Consider the following 17188-nt stretch of genomic DNA (forward strand, 5'->3'; position numbering starts at 1 on the left):
TTCCCCAGAATTGGAAAACATTAAAAGACTAGTAGTAAAAATGAATGGCATGATGAGGCTACCTGAAAACCTATCTTGGTCATTAAAAGAGATATCAAACTTTGGCAAAGTTGTAGGGAATCAGATCTCTTCCAATATTGTTGGGCGAGAGGGTGGAAATTGGTATTAGTTTTTCAAAACAAGTGTTTCTATACCTCTTAAAATTAGACATGTGCCATTTTCGTGGCCCAGCGATGACACATTAAAATGAGAGGAAAATCACAGAGGTGTACAAAGAGATAAATTCAGGAGGTTCACTGCAGTATTTTTATAATGGAACAAATCAGACCAAAACATCTCTTAACAGAATACTCATTAAATGGACTATTCATATCCATGTAACAAGTATTCCTAATGAAAAAGAGTAGGTAGATTTATATGCACTGATATATATATATATATATATATATATATATATAAATGTATAAAACACATTGGTAAATGAAAATGCATTGCACTGATATATGCACAGTATTATATGTGTCTGAAATCTTTTAAAAAAACAAAACTTTATAATCTGTATGTACATAGATAAATAGGAGCAGAATTCTATTTGAATGGAGAGTCAAGAACGGTATTTACATATATTTTTGGATTATTGTAAAATGATATTGTACTAATGTAACATTTGTATAATTGAAAAATTCAAACAGAGGGATTTCCCTGGTGTCCCAGTGGTTAAGACTCCATGCTTCCACTGCAGGGGACATGGGTTTGATCCTAGGTCGGGGAACTAAGATCCCGTGTGCCACGCTGCATGGCCTAAATAAATACATAAATAAAAATTTAAGAAGAAAAATTCAAACAGTGACAAAAACTGTTTAAAAAGAGTTGGTTCAATAAAAACAATGGATGGCAAAGACACTGTGCTGTATGGCTACACAAATTTGTCAAAGCTTTGCCCATGGGATACGCCCCAGATTCTCTTGATCATTTAGTGCTTTTTGTATTGATATGAAAATTAGATATTTTTCCAAACCAAAGGCAGTACAATATCTTTGAAATGCAAGGCAACATAACAGTGCAATACTTAACGGTTTTATTCAGTGCGAGGTCAGTAGAAATCAACCCTGTGATGAGGCTTCCTGCAAAGCTATCTCCATCATTAACTGCATTAAAAGAGACACAGAGCCTTGAACAAGAGAAGGAACAGCCCCTGTCTCCTCTATGCTGTGCATGCTCAACCCGAAGCCTTACACCCAGGTGTGGATGCCACATTTGAAGCATGTGCAAAGGAAGAAACTGTGGCTGTTAAAGGCCTTGAAATGATGACTATAGGGAATAGTAAAATGAATGGAGAGCTACTTAACCAGGAGAAAAGGGTCCTCAAAGACATATGGTGGTTGACTCTAAGCATTTTAAGACAGCTACGCAGAGGATAAAAGGAACTCATTTAGTTTGCATGCAAAATATGAAAATAATAACTAGTATTTCACAAAACACTGACATGTGCACATCTTCTCGATCCTGTGAGGTATTATTGTCTCATTTGGCAGCTGTGGCAGAGACTAAAAAAGTTTGTTTTTCTTTTCATAGTGCTATCCCTCAGAAATGGCCACCAACAAGGGACAATGTTTTCTAGCCCCCGTTGAAGTTAGATGTGGCCCTATGAATGTGTTCTAGTCAAAAGAACATTAATGAAAGAATTGGGAGCCATTTCTACATGTGCTGTATTTAAAAACACACACGTGTGTGTGTCCCCCACCCCTGACACACACAATATCCTTTGTGCCTGTTTCCATGCGCTTTTCCTCTTCTGGTTAGCTGGAATAAAGAAGAATTGCAACAGAACCTTGGAAACCAATGCTAATTATAATGGAGCCCCCATCATCCTGTGTGCCTGACTGAGCATGTGGAAAAGGGCTGCCCCATTAACTTGTTAACCCTCCCTGTACTGTGATGTAGTAAGAACTCAACTTCTAATGAGCTTGAGCCATTGCACACTTTGAAGTCTGTTGTTAAAGCACTCAGCCTACCTTGATTCATTCAACGGGCTCAGAAAGTGAAATTCAACAGATGCGTGTAGAGTCCAAAAACAACTAAGCTCTCAAGCCGTTCAATCAGACTTGAACTCAGGCCATCTCATTCTGAATCCAAATCTTTTTCCCTTGCACCACTATGCCCTGCAACCAAACTAGGATCAATATTATAAATGAGGGGGGCAGAAATTATGGCTGCAAATGGCAAAACTAAAAGAACTCAGTAACGAGGATGATGTACTTCATTCAAAGGAAAACAATCCATGGACTGAGGAGTACAGTGCCTCACAAGCAGTGGAGCACTGTCCCTGAGGGATTTGGGTCAAGAGCGAATTTATAGAACATTAGAAGAAGCAACATGGAAACAGGGTGATTGGTGAGGGATTGTAAGGGATGTCGTTATAAGGCTAGCAGGTTCTGTTTTCTAGGGTAAGATAAACTAGCTAAAGTTGAGTTGGAGGATTGTGATTGTTGTATGTTAGGTTTCCTTGACAGTTTGCTTCCCACAAGTGCAGGTTTAGATTTGTGACGTGGGCTGGGCCGCTGGGGTTGCCTGCATTTTGTGCGTCCTGATATACAAATTAACTTGATCACAACTCAACAGAAGAGTTGTGTAACAGGCCTATATTTGCATTTCTTCAAGAGGCAATGTGTGCTCCATCTCAGGAGGTGTTCAAAAGGGAACATCAGAGAAAGTGTCAGAGCTAGATGATTTAATGTTTTTTACAACCTGAGATTCCATAATTCAGTGCACATTTGAAGCACTCAAATCATATTTATTATACAAACACTATGCACTCAGCAGCAATTTGGGAGCCCTGTGGTCTCCTTAGCAAGGCATAATGGAAATGCTAGGAACTGAGCCGGAAATAATTGAATAAGGACATTAACTAGTGCAAGTTCTAATGAATTTTTCATTTAGAAAATTCGTAAGATTGAGATTAATAAAGAGCTTCATTACAAACTTATGGATGATTCTTGAACAAATAAAGTTCCTGGGTAATTTGTTGACTATGGAAAAGCTTACACAAATATAAAAACCCATGCTTTTGAGTATCTGTCTTTACTGGGATGAGGGTCGTATCCAGGGGACCCTGAGTAAGGGAGTGAAATGTCAGAGCAGATCTCTTTGGTTGACAGTAGTGGGGTCGATACAGGGATAAGGGCTGCAGGAGACAGATGATGATTTCAGGTCTGAGTAGCTGGACCATAATAATTTCCACAGGCTCTTATAATACATACTGGGTTGGGTTTGAAGCAAATTCATTTGCACATGCAACTTCCCCTCCCCACAGCAAAGCTGAACATGGCACCTACTTTCTACCTGTCACCCTGTTCTCTAGAAAGGAAGGGGGAAAGGAATAGAAGAGGAAGCCAGGAGATATTGAGTTGAGCACAAAATAGACTTATCTCAAGTCCAGGTAACTATCCTAAGTTTTTTGTACATTTTTGTCCAGACTTCACCCAATAAAGAGACAACTGCAAAAACTTTAAGTTACTTCCGTTGGTGCTTGCCACATAAAATTCCAAGGGGATTCATCTGTTCAACAAATACTTTTTAATCTCCTACTATATGTCAGACACTGATTGAAGTACTGGGGAGGCAATGATAAACAGAAAAAAACAACGCAGAGCTTATATTCCAGTGGAGGAGAGAGACAGTAAACTACATAAATACAAGGTGCACCATGTGTGATAGTGATAAATGCAAAAGAAGAACTTTAACCAAGACATGTTGGAGGAAGTTTTAATAAAGGTCATCAGGAAATGCCCTACTGAGATGGGGAATTTTGAGCAAGTTGTGAAGGAAGTGAGGATGTGAGCCAGACAAATGGTTGGGGAAGCTCATTCCAAGTAGAGGGGACAAAAAGTACCAGGGTCCTAAGCTGGGTCTAGCATCAGAGCGCTTCATGGCTGGAGGAGAGGACAGTTGGGAGAAGGGATGAGATAATGACATTAGAAAGGTAACAGGGTTAGAAAAAGTAGGACCTTGAAAGTCCTCGTTAGAACTTTAAATCTGGTCTCAACGAGAACTCTGGTAAACCTTAAGCAGAAGTTTGACAGGATCTAACTTACTTTGTAAGGAGATCACTCCAGCTAGTGTGTCAAATAGATGTGGCAAAGGTGGAAGCAGGAAGACCAAGTAGATTACTGCAAGAATCTAGGTCTCGTGGTTTGGTCAGGATGGTGGCTGTAGGAGCCTTGAGAACAGGATGAATTCTCAATGTTTTGAAGTTAGAAGTGATAAGATTTCCTGATAGACTGAATATGGAGTGTAAGAGATAAAGAAGAGTTAAGGAATATATCGAAGTTTGGGCTTGAACTAAAAGAATAGACATTAACCAAGAAGAAGGACCCTGAGAAGTTTTGACAAGGGGAAAGGGAGTTTGTGAAGAAGCAATTTTAAGCTTAGTTACAGTCAAATTGGACTTACCTCTTAGGCATTCATGTAACATTCATCAAATAGGCAGTTGGACATACAAATGTAGATTTCAGACGAGAGGTTATAATGGAGATGGAAATTTAGGAGACGTCAGCATAGAGATAGGTATTTAAAGTGATGTTACTGGCTGAGATCACCTAGGAGTGACTGTAGATAGCAAAAGCAGAAGAGGTCCTAGGACTGAGCCCTAGGCTCCTACAACATATAGAGGTTGCAGAAATGAAAAGGAACCAGCTTAAGAGACTGGAGAGTAAGTGATTAGAAAGGTAGGAGTCAAATAAGATAAACCAGATGTCTTGGAAACAAAATAAAGAAACTTTTCAAGGAGAGAGAAATCAACAGTGGCACATGTTGCTGAGCGTTTCACACTATGTGGACTGAGCTGTGATCTGAGATTTAGTAACAGCATGGTCATTGTCAGCATTCAGAAAGTCAGTTACGGTGGAATGGTGGGGCTGAAAACTGACTGGAGTAGTGGCAAGAGAGATGGATGTAGTATAACTTGTCACATAGAATATAGCTAATCTTTCAAGGGAAGAAAAGAAATTGGGTGATAGTTTCAGGGGAAAGTGGGATCAAGGGAGAGAATTTTCTTTAACATGGGATAAATGACAACATATCAGTATGTTTATGGGAATGATTTGGGACCACCTTGAGGATTTTGGTGAATTAAAACTGACATCAATCAGAATATTTTGTGTCTTCTCCAGCCAATTTCAGCAGTGCTGGTGGAGGTATTAAGTACCCAAAGATGTGAATTTAACCAGCAATGTGGTTTTGTCAAGAGAGTAGAGCGGGGTGATGCAGTTGCAAGGAAATGATTGCAGTAGGTTAACTCATAAGAGAAAATAGTAACTGACCATGAAATTTAAGCAGAATGTAGAGGGAAGAGAAGATTTAGTGAGGAGGCAGTGAAGAACAATGAAAACTTGGTGGGATCAATTCATTAGATATTTAGGAGGGATTGAGTATTATTGGAGCCTAGGTTCTACAAGACGGGAGCTGAAAAGTAGAATGGAATGTGGTGCCATTAATGGTAAATAACATGGTCAAGAATATGCCAATGACATAGAGGCCCTGGGATAAGGAGTAGGACAAAATCACTGGAGCAGAGGCCAAGAATTTAGGAGGAGCGCATCGGAAAATCATCTGTGTGGCTACAGAAATTATCAAGAATTATGATACCAGTAGTGTTGAAGAAAGTGAGAGCGTAATAGAAGAAAACTTTTCTAAAGAAAGAGGATGGATGGAACATAAAGAGGAATATTGTATGAGATAAGATTCAAAGCTGAATGTTTAAGATTCAAGAAAGAATGGTCTGAAGTGTCAGTGCAGAGCAGTGGGCCATCTATCCTGCCTCCAGGTGCTATGACAGGAGAATTGGAGGAGGGAAAAGAGTCACCCCTTGAAAATGAAAAGGAAAATGGTGCCATCAGAGGAGAGCAGATTTCTATGAGCAAGAAGAAGCGGATGTTCGCTGATGAAGCTGAGAATATGTTTGCTGATGACTGACCTAGAGTTTCACGGTGCTCCATGAAAGGGTTTCAGGAGATGCGGAGGTAGGAATAAAGGTCACAAAAGGCAATGGGAATAGAGTCTGGAGCCTGGATGATGAGCAACAATGTGGGAAACATGGACATCTTGTGATGGTCAACCTAACCCGGGCAAAAGGCATAGTGATTAGCCCCAGTGGTCCCAAGGCAGAGGGGTGAAGAGGCTTCTAGCATTGAGGGAAAAGAGGGATAAAGGGGACCCTTGCCAGCAGGGAGAAGAATTCTGGGGTTCCCATTTGATTCATGCCATTGGAGGCAAGGATGGTCTTCCTCTGAGATTGCAGGCACCTGCTTGGCCCCTGTAGGGCTTGGGTTTTCCTTCAAGCATGGACTCTCTCTGGATTTACACTTATAGCAGCCTACAAGGGGATGCTTAACAATAGCATATTTGATTCAGTTATAACGAACTATAGAATATCAGAAAATAAAGTAGAATATCAGACAGAAAGGCATATACCCAAATAAACTCATTAAAGAAGAAAAGATTATATAGTTGATGGGCATATTGGTCAGTGTGCTGTAAAGGAGTGGAACAATTATAATACAGTAAGTCCCCTACATACAAACCTTCAAGTTGCAAACTTTCAAAGATGTAAATGTGGAGCTTACTAATGAAGACCTGATGAATTGGAGGCCCAGAGAAAGGAAGAAGAGAGACAAGAGGAAGAAGAAGTAACTGAAGAACCGAAGAGATTCGCCACGAAGGAAATGGCAAGGGGATTTTCTTTATTTGAGGAGGCACTGTTAGTTTATGAGGCACTGGACCCTAACAGAGAATGGTACACAAATGTTGCAGCAGTCTTTCAGAATGCAATCCAGTGCTACGGTGTGACCTATGATGAGAAAAAAATGACCTACTACCCAGACATCACTGGATCGTTTTTTCAAGAGGGTAGATAGAATTGAATCCAGCAAGGAACCAGAACCTGTGCCATCAGTGTCAGACGTGAGTGAAATTGCAGCCTGCCCTCCATCTCCTATTGCTGAGGATCCTTCAGCTCTACCATCTCCCACCTCCTCTCCCTCCTCCAGCCAGTAACTCTTCTTGCCTGTTCACTCGATGCCAGACCCTGTAGGCCAGCTGTTGTACTGTACTTTTCAAGGTACCGTAAGATTAAAAATCTTCTCTTTATTTTTTGTATTTGTTTGTTTTGTATGTATTATTTGTGTGAAAAGTATTATAAACCTATTATAGTACAGTACTATATAGCCGATTGTGTTAGTTGGGTACCTAACTACCCAACTTAGGAATGCGCTCTTGAAACAAAACTCGTTTGTATGTAGGGGACTTACTGTAGTTTATTATATCCTGCCAGCTGCCTTGTTTTAGTCATTTGCTTTGCCTTAGTTTCGACACCTGCCTCATTAATTAGCTGTTGGGACTCTGATGATTCTGATATTGAAACAGACCTAAACTTTATGACTAAACCTAAACATTATGTTTTTTTCCTTTGGCTGTTATTTAATTCCATACAGAAGTTGGACATTCTCAGGAAAGCTGGAGAGTTTCTAGGATGATGTAGAGAAAAAAAAACGTGACAAGCACTATTTAGTGATGGAGGAACAAAGTACAACATGAAAGCCTTTTCCTTCTTTTCTGAGGCCTGCAATGTTATCTTTACCATCTTAAATATGATCCTGTATGGCCAAAAGCTTTCTAACACCTTCAAATTATGATTTTGTCAAACTGTCAGAACTGTCAGAACTTGTGTGGATACCTGGAATTCAAACCCCAAAACCTAGCAAATAGTTCCATCATCTGTGTTTAAATGGGACTATAAAAGTCAATGGGACTTTTATAGTTCCTTCCCTGGAAGGAAGATTCATGTTCTTAAAGTTCAGCTTACATTTCATGCTAAAAAATTGCAACAAACACAATGAAGTTTTTTATAACCATATAAAATTGAAAGACCAAAGAGAACAGTATTTCAAAGTGTTTGATATAGTGTTTGATCATAACCTGAGGGAATCAATGTACCTTTAAAAAGAAACTCTTGGGGCTCCTCGTGCAGCAAATCCAATCATTTGATAATCTCATCACGATTCTGTTGTACGCTTACCATGTGCTGTGCTCATCTGAAGGAAGTAAACAGGCTCTTGAAAGAGTGGTAGGTAGGAGCAAAACCTATTCCATTTTGAAAAGTCAGTATAAAACATAATACAACACATGAACCATGTATTTTCCAGGTTTCTTTCAGGACATGACTATCATATTAAAAATATGTAGTTACCAGTTGTACATCAAAATTATAATGCCATAAAAATGAGATGAAGAGATTCTCATTTGTTCATGAAGAATTTAGCAGACTACTCTATTAGACTTATTACTTAGGTGTTATCAGAAAGCCTGCCCAAACTAGTTTAAGTGAAAATAACAATAATAAAAACAGAAGAATACATTGGCTCCTGGAACTGAGAGATCCAGAAGTAGAATAGCTTCAGGCACAGCTTGATCCAGAAACTTAGTGCTCTTTCTCTCTTCGTTAACTTCTCAACCAGTCTCCACTGTTATCTTATGCTTATTCTCCCTAACCATAGGTAGGTTTCTCCCAAGGTACTTTGGAAGCTAGCTTCTGAGAACTAATGGCCCACATCAACATAAGTGAGTAACACTAAGGAAAAGTGATAGCTTCCCCACCTCTCCGACTCATCCCCATCATCTACATAGAAATCCCCAAAAGGGCTCTGATTTTACCTGAGTTATAGTCTTAATATTAGACCAATCGCTTTCTCCAGAAAATTAAATATTAATTAATTCAAGGTCACCATAGCCAGGGATGGGCAATAGATTGTGACTGACATCACTCCAGAATTAAGGGAATGGCAGCGCCCCAAAAGAAATAATACTAGGGAGGAAATGAAAGCAACACACAACCGCTACAGGCATCATGGCAAGAAGGACTGAAGCAACCTAGATATCCAACAGATAAGTTAATTATGATGCAGCTAAATAACAAACTCATGGGCTTCCCTGGTGGTGCAGTGGTTAGGAATCCACCTGCCAGTGCAGGGGACACGGGTTTTAGCCGTGGTCCTGGAAGATCCCACATGCTGTGGAGCAGCTAAGCCCATGTGCCACAACTACTGAGCCTGTGCTCTAGAGCCCGAGCCACAACTACTGAAGCCCGTGTGCCTAGAGCACGTGCTCCGCAACAAGAGAAGCCACCGCAATGAGAAGCCCACGCACAGCAACGAAGAGCAGCCCCCTCTCACCGCAACTGGAGAAAGCCCGCGTGCAGCAACAAAGACCCAATGCAGCCAAAAATAAATAAAAATATAATAAATAAATTTTAAAAAAAGATAATGATCCCCAGTTCTTCCCTCATTTCTTAAGGAAAAAAAAAGAAAGCACAAACAAACTCATATGAGTTACTATAATTAGGTTGTTAAAGAGTGTCATGTCATGAAAAATATTCACAATGAATGATTCTGTTTAAAAGGTAGTTTACAAAACAGTAAATACAATAGGATCCTAATTGGATGACATTTTGATGTTACAGATGAAAAACGTATATATTGTGTATCCAGAGAAAAAATACTATAAGGAAATACACTAAAACAAATGTGACCATCTTTGGGAGACGAGGTTATAGAGATATTTTATTCTTAGTTTCGAATACTGAAATATTTGCTGAGTTCCTATGATGTCACTAGATTGGATACTGTAGGATACCAATTTAATATTATGAAGGATTCTTCTTTATAGTAAGTTTTCCTATAGAGACTTATTCAAAGGTAAATATCCCTTAGAACAGGAGACATTTTCAGCCATTTCACATCTATGCAACTTTTATTTTGTCTACCATATGCAAAGTGCATGTGAGATAGGAATATGAAGATGATCTAGTTATTTCCACACATGTGAGAGTTTGGAGAGAATGATAGTTTATTTTGTGATGCAATGTAGCTATGGTAATAATGCAAAAACAATGTGTTATATGAGCAGGTTGGAAAGAGGAATCAGAAGTGCATTAGCTGTAAGTAACAAAAGTCAAACTACATTGGCTTAAGTGAACAGTAGTTTATTTTTCTTATATAATACGAATTCCAGATATTGTAGTTAGGGATTGGTTCAATAACTCAGTGCTATTAGGATGATGATGCAGTTTTCCCTTGGCCTTTCCCTCAAGCCTAGCTCTTCCAGTTCTCAAGATGATTGTTAGATGTCATTTCCACCTTCACACCAAAAAGAAGACAAAAGGGAATGGGGTAGAACCAGTTGCATTGATTTCCTTTATTAAGGAAGCAAGCTTGGGACTTCCCTGGTGGCACAGTGGTTAAGAATCCACCTGCCAGTTCAGGGGACACAGGTTTGTGCCCTGGTCCGGGAAGATCCCACATGCCACAGAGCAACTAAGTCTGTGCGCCACAGCTACTGAAGCCTGTGCTCTACAGCCTGTGAACCACAGCTACTGAGCCCATGTGCCACAACTACTGAAGACCACAGGCCTAGAGCCCATGCTCTGCAACAAGAGAAGCCACCACAATGAGAAGCCCGTGCACCGAACGAAGAGTAGCCCCTGCTTGCCACAACTAGAGAAAGCCCGTGCGCAGCAACGAAGACCCAACACAGCCAAAAATAAATTAAATAAATAAATAAATAAATAAGAAGGAAGCAAGTTTTTTCTCAGAAACCTCAGCAAACTGTTGCTTACGTCTTAGGTTAGATCTTTCTTTTTTTGTCTTATGTCTTTTGAGCCATTACTGAGACAATTAACTTCACGCAGGTGTGAACTTATAGTACCCCATTTCAGTGGTGCTGTGTCTTTAACACTTTCTATCTGGACATGATTAACATAGAGCATAGGAATCCTATGGAAATCTGCCACTTACTCATGTACGTGCTGAAACTATGAAGAACAAACAACCTATGAGAACAATTCTTGGCTAATGGGGACAGAAAACAATGGATAAAGATGTGGTGCTTGTCCTCAAGTCACTGTAGTTAAAAAGGGAGAGTAGAAAAAGAAACAGACATTTTTGATCACTTAAGGTGAGTTCTCTGGGGTAGGCTAACCAGGTGCTGTGGACTGAATTGTGTCCTCTCAAAATTCATATGTTGAAGCCCTAATCCTTAATGTGACATTTGGAGATGGTGCCTTTGGTAATTGGTGTTAGATGAGGTCATAAAGGTAGGGCCCTCATGGTGAGATTAGTGGCTTTATAATGAGAGGCAGAGAGAGAGATTGCCCCCTCTCAGCCATGTGAGGACACAGTGAGAAGGTGGCTGTCTGCAATCCAGGAAGAGAGGCCTCACCAGGAATTGGCTAGCACCTTGAACTTTAAACTTCCGGCCCCCAGAACTGTGAGAAATAAATGTCTGTTGTTTAAGCCACCCAGTCTGTGGCATTTTGTTATAGCAGCCCAAGCAGACTAATATACCAGGTGTGCTCTGAGAATGCAGAGTAGAAAAAGCTAACCTTATCAGGGACAATTTCCTGGCAGACGGGTTACCTGAAATACTTCCTCAAAATTGCATATGTCAAATACAGTTTCCTCTCAAATATGTTTCTATATTCTCCGGTCTTTTCTTCAACACACACACATTATCTTCTAATTAAGTGACTATGATTGTGTGTTTATCCATCTCCCAACCCCAACTACCCACAAGTTCCTTGAAGCCAGAGTGCCATATTGTTTGTGGTCACCTTTGTATGCTGCTTGCATAACAGAGAGTCACTGCTCAAGAAATTATACTTCATTGAATGAATGAATGCATGAATAACTGATTCAATTAATGATCAAATGAAGCATGGTTTGGAGATAGTCAAAGGAAGGAGAACTTTGATACAGACAAAGGAAACAGCTTAAGGAAGGGCATGAACATAGAATGTGACCTGGTACATGCAGGAAGTGCCAGGTAGATCAGAATGTTTAAAGCAGAAATTTGGGGTCTGAGAAACATTTATGGAGGGCTTATTCTGTATTAGGTAATATTCTAAGTTATTTACCATATTAACTCATTTAATGCTCATAACAACCTTTTGAGATAAGCAGTATTATAATCCTATTTTATAGACAAGAAAATTGAGGCACAAAGATGTTGAGAAACTTGCTCAAGTTTGCATAAGCAGAGAGTAGTGAAGCCGGAATAAGAAGCCAGTCAGCTTCTAGAGTCCACTCTGTATAGATGAGCCTTTGAGAGAGGCAGTGACCACACTACTCAGGCCCTATAAGACCATGCTAAGAAGCTTGGATTTTATTAAGTAGATTATTATTGGAAGCCATTCAGTTGTGAGAGCTACTTGGTCAGCTTTCATTTAAAGAGAGATTCAGAGGTTTAAGACAGAAGGCACAATACTTCGATTGTGAAATGTTGGAAAGCCAGGAATTGTAAATGAGGAGACAGATTTCAGAAATACTTATGGGATAAAACTGATAGAGCATTGTGCCCATAGAGTGTGAAGATATAGAAATAGGATGAGTCAAGGATGATACTTGGAATGATAATTTGGGTGACTGGGTAGATAGTGAGGCAATTAACTAAGTCAGGGGATCCAGGAAGAAAAGGTGGTAAGGGGAATATGATACATTTAGATTTGCCTGTGTTAATTTTGAGGTACCCTGGGGCATTCACTTGCATGTATCTGAAAAAGTAGTTGAATATAGAAGGCTGAGATTCAGGGAAGAGGACTCTGCTAGATTTTAAAAGTTGAGAGTCATCAGCATGTAGATGGTAGTTGAAATATGAGAGCAATGAGATTATTATTGTCAAATTTATGTGCATGAATATTACCTGTCAGTGCACACACAATTTTGGAAGCCCAATTATTAAAAGCCTTCCACTGGGGCCTGCTCAGTTAGCTGCATCTGAAAAATATATTATATATTATAAATATATTATATTATAGATATATATATTTATATATATAAATTATTATAAGATATATTATATTATATATAATATATATTATTATATAATATATATTATTATATTATAATATTATTATATTATAGATATTATTATAAGATATATTATAAATATATTATAAGTATAAATATATATAAATATATAATATTATATATATATAAATAAATATTATAAATATAAATATAATATATTATAAAAATATATTATAAGTATTGGTTTTAGTCTCTAAATGTGTCCCTAAAGACCTCTACGGGAAATAACTAAGAGTCTGCCTCTCTACATTCCCCTAGAAAAGCAAAAATAGAATAAAAAAGAAATAAAACAACAATCTCTTCCCATCTGCCAAACATAAAGGATGCCCAGATAGAAGTTGAAATCTGATGGCTTTTCAGTACTCTATTGCATGAATTTTTTCTTCCATGTATGAATATAGGTTGCCTCAGTTTGTCTCAGATCTTTATCTTTGGTTGTCTCTTATAAAAGCTTTATATGTGGCATTTAGAGAGGGCCTTGAAGAATTTCTTACAAGAGCAGACTTAATTAATGTTTCCAGTTGCGTGGGACTTTCTAAACCCCAGGCAATGAAGATGAATATACTAAATAGGAGGTTGGCCTGTCTTCATCCTTTCAAGCTTAATCGCTCTTGATCCCAGCTCAGAAAAGTGTTGAATTTGGGTAAAAACCGAGTAATGTTTAAAGCCTTCGCCACCCTTCCATGACTCCCTTCTTTTTCAGCCATTTTCGAAATTAAGTGTTCCATTCAATCATTGGGTTTTATGCTCTGCACAAGAGGTGTACTTACAGAGAACAGGGCACAAGACCTGGTAAGGAGAATGTTTTCAGAGTAAAAATAACATGGGGGTTTGAAAGCAAGAGATGTGTTTAAGCCCAATGTGATGCTGATTTGCATGTGAGTTTGAGTAAGCCATTGAACTATTTAGGCTCTCTGTATTGTCCTCAGTAAACCATGAAGAGTGCAACACTCCAGCCTATTATACTGCAGAATCTCTTAGCTATTGCTACATAGCCATCCATCCCCAAACTCAGGGGGTTAAAAGAACAATTATTTATTATTATAGTTCCTGTAGTTGCAGGGCAACTGAGAACTCCTTCAGTTTGGCTTGGTTGGGAGAGCTTTGTGGGTCAGTTCTGCTCTATATGTCCCTCAGCTATCTTCTGAAGCCAACAGACTAGTCTAGGAATGTCCTCCTCGTGGTGGTAGCTGAAGCGCAAGAGCACAAGCAGAAACCCGCAAGACCTCCTGAGGTCTAGGCACAGATTAGGCATGTATTCACTCCAGCCTCATTCTATCGGCCAGAGCAAGTCACGTGGCCTAAGTCAGAGCCACCGCAGAGTCACATGGCAAAGTGCATATAGGCCAGCATGCATACCAGGAGGGGTGGAGAATTAGGACCAGTCATGCAATCTACCATATTTAGGATCACAGTTAAAATATAAAAGTACTTTGCTAAGTTTGAAAAGCTGTTTGAATATTATATATTACAATTAATCAAATTTCAAAGAAGTATAATTAATTAAATTTGTATACTTATCTTTTACCCAAACTTTCAACAAACAAAAAGTTCTAATTTTTAAGACCTACACTGTTAATATAGAACAATGGAACAAGATAGAAAGCCAAGAGATAAACCCATGCACCCATGGTCAAGTAATCTATGACAAAGGAGGCAAGGATATATAATGGAGAAAAGACAGTCTGTTCAATAAGTGATGCTGGGAAAACTGGAGAGCCACATGTAAAAGAATGAAGTTAGAACACTCCCTAACACCATACACAAAAATAAACTCAAAATGGATTAAAGACCTAAATGTAAGACTGCACACTATAGAACTCTTAGAGGAAAACATAGGAAGAACACTCTTTGACATAAATCACAGCAAGATCTTTTTTGCTCCACCTCCTAGAGTAATGGAAATAAAAACAAAAATAAACAAATGGGACCTAATGAAACTTCAAAGCTTTTGCACAACAAAGGAAACCATAAACGACGAAAAGACAACCCTGAAAATGGGAGAAAATATTTGCAAATGAATCAATGGACAAAGGATTAATCTCCAAAATATATAAACAGCTCATACAGCTCAATATTAAAAAAACAAACAACCCAATCAAAAAATGGGCAGAAGACCTAAATAGACATTTCTCCAAAGAGACATACAGATGGCCAAGAAGCACATGAAAAGCTGCTCAGCATCACTAATTATTAGAGAAATGCAAATCAAAACTACAATGAGGTATCACCTCACAACAGTTAGAATGGACATCATCAGAAAATCTACAAACAACAAATGCTGTAGAGGGTGTGGAGAAAAGGGAACCCTCTTGCACTGTTGGTGGGAATGTAAATTGATAACAGCCACTATGGAGAACAGTATGGAGGTTCCTTAAAAAACTACAAATAGAACTACCATATGACCCAGCAATCCCACTACTGGGCATATACCCTGAGAAAACCAAAATTCAAAAAGAGTCATGTACCAAAATGTTCATTGCAGCTCTATTTACAATAGCCAGGAGATGGAAACAACCTAAGTGCCCATCATCGGATGAATGGGTAAAGAAGATGTGGCACATATATACAATGGAATATTACTCAGCCATAAAAAGAAACGAAATTGAGCTATTTGTAATGAGGTGGATAGACCTAGAGTCTGTCATACAGAGTGAAGTAAGTCAGAAAGAAAAAGACAAATACCGTATGCTAACACATATATATGGAATTTAAGAAAAAAAATGTCATGAAGAACCTAGGGGTAAAGCAGGAATAAAGATGCAGACCTCCTAGAGAACGGACTTGAGGTTATAGGGAGGGGGAAGGGTGAGCTGTGACAGGGCGAGAGAGAGTCATGGGCATATACACACTAACAAACGTAGTAAGGTAGATAGCTAGTGGGAAGCAGCCGCATGGCACAGGGATATTGGCTCGGTGCTTTGTGACAGCCTGGAGGGGTGGGATAGGGAGGGTAGGAGGGAGGGAGACGCAAGAGGGAAGACATATGGGAACATATGTTTATGTATGACTGATTCACTTTGTTATAAAGCAGAAACTAACACACCATTGTAAAGCAATTATACCCCAATAAAGATGTTAAAAAAAAAAAAAAAACTAAAAATAGAACTACCATATGACCCAGCAATCCCACTACTGGGCATAAACCCAGAGAAAACCATAATTCAAAAAGACACATGCACCCCAATGTTCATTGCAGCACTCTTTACAATAGCCAGGTCATGGAAGCAACCTAAATGCCCATCGACAGGCGAATGGATAAAGAAGATGTGGTACATATATACAATGGAATATTACTCAGCCACAAAAAGGAACAAAATTGGGTCATTTGCAGAGACGTGGATGGATCTAGAGACTGTCATACAGAGTGAAGTAAGTCAGAAAGAGAAAAACAAATATCCTTTATTAACACATATATGTGGAACCTAGAAAAATGGTACAGATGAACTGGTTTGCAGGGTAGAAATTGAGACACAGATGTAGAGAACAAACGTATGGACACCAAGTGGGGAAAGCGGGAGAGCGGGGGTGGTGGTGGGATGAATTGGGAGTTTGGGATTGACATGTATACAATGGATGACTAATAAGAACCTGCTGTATAAAAAAATAAATAAAATTAAATTTAAAAAAGATCTATACTGTTTAATTATCTGCTCTGTTTCAGAAGCAGAATAAATATTCTTTCTTCATCATCATAACACCTCGAATTTATATTTTAAAAACAAAAACAAAAACCCTTGATATTAAAACAGAAAGTTTTGTGGGTTTTAGTAGGCAAATACAAGGTTGCCAAGGGATGTACAAAGGCAATCACAAAATCTTCTGAGTCTGTTAGTAAATTACCTACCTGACACCTGCTGCTGATGAAATATCGCCTTTCTTATTTTTTCCCACATTTTAAAGAAGAGGAACATTGATACTTTTCCCCCACTCTAATCAGAGATGTGACAGGTGAAATTCTTTCCACTTTGGCATCCCTGCATCATTCCAGAAACAGGCACTTTTCCTGGGTGAGCCTGGTTAAGCACTGCTCAGAAACTAGCTTTAATCTGCAACCAGAGTTCTCTGTGCACAAAGCACTTGTGCAAAGATAAGGTATCACAGACAGAAACAGGTTGGGCATTTGTAAAGATAGCTGGAAAGAGTTTAAGTAGCATTCAGGTTTCTTATCAGCTTGCTATAAAGTTTCATTGTTAATTAAATGCATATTTTTTAAATTAAAGAAACAAATAATGGTCCAATTAGAAAATTTCTTTATTTTGGATTTTTAA

The sequence above is a fragment of the Stenella coeruleoalba genome, assembly GCF_951394435.1.
Source record: "Stenella coeruleoalba genome assembly, chromosome: 10".
In the NCBI taxonomy this organism is placed as follows: domain Eukaryota; kingdom Metazoa; phylum Chordata; class Mammalia; order Artiodactyla; family Delphinidae; genus Stenella; species Stenella coeruleoalba.